General features: G+C 54.2%; 1 non-coding gene across 1 annotated transcript; it reads right to left on the bottom strand.

Annotated features, from left to right (window-relative positions):
- Nucleotides 1–748: 748 nt before the first annotated feature.
- Nucleotides 749–821, bottom strand: TRNAV-AAC. Its single transcript has one exon. It is a non-coding gene; the product is annotated as a tRNA-Val (tRNA).
- Nucleotides 822–1,890: the final 1,069 nt, after the last annotated feature.

Raw genomic sequence — 1,890 nt, 5'->3', positions numbered from 1 at the left:
TAAGGCCGGGCTCCCCATGGCAGGAGAGAAGAAGACGACTCGGCCCCTGGAGGGGCAGGCTGGGGCTTCCTGGATCCCATTTGCTCACAGCCAGCGCCCTGCCCCCACTCCCATGTCATCAATGGCGACCCCAGGTCAGCCAGAATGGAGCAGCGGTTTTCACTGCACCAAGTCCACTTATGGCTTACAGGCAACTCCCAGACCCACCATCTCGGCCAGAAAGGAGCCCACTCAGCCTCGCCATTGCTGCTTTTCCGTCCCCCCAGAACCCCGCTTCTCCTGGGCTGCAAGGAGCCATCCCTGGGAAGCCAACAGGCAGGCACAGGATTCTGCCTCCCAGCAGCCAAGATCACCTCCCCCGGCTTTGCAGAACGAATGGTGATGCTCTACTAACCCCACTTAGCCGCACTGAGGTGCTTACTTTCTGCCCTGCCTTCCTCAGTTCGACTTTCCTCTTTTGCCCCATTCCTGCCTCACTTCCTCCTTTGGCAAGTCATGCAGAGGAGGCCAGCAGGAAGAGCCGGCCTCCACCGGCCAACCTCCCAGGGCAGAGGAGGCCAAGCCACAAGCCTCCAAAAAGTAACACGCCGCACTCCTCTAGGTTCTCCAGCCTGACGCCAAGGTGCTTTCTCCACTGCTGTCAGCACCCTCTCTCATGCAGCGGTTGGAGTTATCCCACAGACAGGCCAACAGGAGAAGGAGGAGGCCTTCCTGAACAGCAAGGGGATCTGGCAAAAGGAAGCCAGCATGTTTCTGCCTGGTTTTGAACCAGGGACCTTTTGCGTGTTAGGCAAACGTGATAACCACTACACTACAGAAACTCCATCTGCTTGGCTGTTGCTCACCCTCACACAGACTGATGGACAAACCTGGAGAAAGTGGTGACAGCCCTTCGATGGGTCAGCTGGCAGAGCAGAGGACTGGAGCGGGCACTCAGGAAGTCGTCCTTACGTCGCCCTTGTGACTCCAGCTTGAGGGAGAGCTGCTTTTTCTTCCCCTTGCTGACAAAGAGCAAGAGAAGAATGAAAGGTCAGGTGGGCCAACTCGGTGCAGAAGCCCATGCTGTTTTTTCCTGCTGCATAGCCTGAAATGAGGGACTCGTGGCAGTTAAAGGCACTGCTGCACTTTCAGAAAACATCCCACCCGTGCACAAAGGGGGATAGAAGAGCCTGTTAGTCTAGCACGCTCCCAACTGAACTACTTCAGCAGCTGCTCGGTTTCTTTTTGGCCTCCTGCTTTTCTGTCTGGGATGTTGTTGTCAGCTGTGGCACAGAAAAAGGACGTCATTGCGAGCGGCCCATGAAGACAAGATTAACTTTTGCCTTCCTTGCTCGGCTTTACTCGCTTCCTCGCCCTATTCCTGCCTTAGTTCCTGCGTTACCTGAAGGCGACGGGGGGCCAGCAGTACCAGGAGGAAGTTGGGCAGCTAGACCCTGGTGGCAAAAGTCCTGCCACCACTTGCCACCCCACTCTCTTCTCCCAGCGTCACATATTGGCCACCAGGGACTTGGTGCCCAGCAGCGCAACGGAAGGCAGTGGACAGAGCCACCCTCGCCTTCAAGCTCCGGCTCATTAAACCACATCTTCAGTCACTGATGGCCAATGAGAGACTGACATCGCTTGCTATTTTAGCACTTGAAAATGCCATTGGCCAATCTTTGGATCTCTTTAATGCTGCGCTTCAGTTCATGGGGGAAAGGCGAGAGACGCGACCTTTCAACTAAAGGCCTGGGGTTAACATCCAACGCTGTCTGTCTCCGACTGTAACACTATTTAATACCGGCCCACCCTGTGCTGGTGACAGTTCCATTTCTAGATGTTAGTACATTTCAGTTACGATTAAAATTAAAAAGTTTCTATATGCTTAAAGAAAATGCATTTGTTTTATTT

This window comes from Mauremys mutica, unplaced genomic scaffold, assembly GCF_020497125.1.
Source record: "Mauremys mutica isolate MM-2020 ecotype Southern unplaced genomic scaffold, ASM2049712v1 000789F_np12_obj, whole genome shotgun sequence".
Taxonomy (NCBI): Eukaryota; Metazoa; Chordata; order Testudines; family Geoemydidae; genus Mauremys; species Mauremys mutica.
Note: the sequence above shows the minus strand (reverse complement) of the source record. Positions and strands in the feature narration are given on the sequence as shown.